Consider the following 1,417-nt stretch of genomic DNA (forward strand, 5'->3'; position numbering starts at 1 on the left):
TCTGTCACAGAAGTATTGGTCTATGAACCAACTCCATTGTACTAAGAGGAAAAAATCCTATGTGTATTTTGATATGAGAAAGAATTGATGTGATCACATAAGTTTTGATTCAGCCACTCCAAGTCTTAGAATATCTTATGTGGAAGTATTTGAGAGGTATAGAGACCTGTGCGAAGAAGTGAAGATGGCAATCATGTTAGGAAGGGACATGTGAAATATTTATAATTCAAATAAAAATAGGTTATTGTTTACAGTGATTTTGTAAAATTTGCTCTGTAGGACCGTATTCGGTGCTGATTTACCAATAGAGTAAATCTATAAACATTGAGATCAGTCAATGTGAAGAACAAAGTCAATAGACAGATCTAACAGGAGATTGTAGAAGAGGCTCTCGGAGGTGTTCTGTGGTGTTGGGAATGTTCAAATTATTGATTTGTGTATTGGTCATGTGACTATGCTGGGTTTTGAAAATGTATCAAAGTATGCAATGATCAACTTTGCACTGTTCCACATTCATAGTGTTCTTTAATAAAAGTGTACTAATTACTAAAAATGTAGAATTGTGTATGTAGTTTTAAACCACATATAGCTATATTTATATTCAGATTTATCATTTATCTATTTCTAAATACATAAATAGAAAATCATAGGAATTGAGATTTCTAAGCAGAGGCAACCTTTACACCACATACAGAACTATTTATAAGAATTTATTGCACTATTTAGGCAGGGAAATAAAAAACAAATGAAAAAAGAACATTAAAATGTTTATAATAATTTTCATTTGAAGTTTTTTTATATCATCAGACTAAAAATGATATTAATACTTATAAAATTATTTTACACGAATGGAGGCCATTGCTTACTTTATTTCCATTATTCTTTAATTCATTTACCTGTATTACTTACATATGTGATAAATGTACCTTTATTTACAAAATAGTCATTACAAAATTTTCAAAGTGGTGCAAAACATGTAGAGAATATTTTGTAAATATTTTGTGAGATTTGTAATGACTATTTTATAAATAAATGTACATTTAGCTGCACTTTCCCATTTCCCCTCATGAATGGCAGCATTTGAGACCCACCCTGCATATTACTGAAACTAGGAAAATAAAAGAAGGAAGAAATAAAGCTAGGAAAGTGGGGTGGGTAAAAAGAAAGGAAAGAGAAAGGAAGTAAATAACTTTAGAATAAAAACTTACAGAGGAGAGTAGGCAAAATATTACTTATGCCAAAATAAGTGCATTATATTGTCCAAACTAAAGGTAAAGGAAAAAATTATGAAAACTTTTTGAGCAAAACCCATTTTCTTAGTCCATGATTGTATAAGTTAAATCCTTAGTATGTGATGTTATCCAGTGATATAATAGTTTATGTATGGAACAGCCATATAATTTACTACATTCCCACA

This window comes from Otolemur garnettii, unplaced genomic scaffold (assembly GCF_000181295.1).
Source record: "Otolemur garnettii isolate 467f Iridium unplaced genomic scaffold, OtoGar3 scaffold00033, whole genome shotgun sequence".
NCBI lineage: Eukaryota > Metazoa > Chordata > Mammalia > Primates > Galagidae > Otolemur > Otolemur garnettii.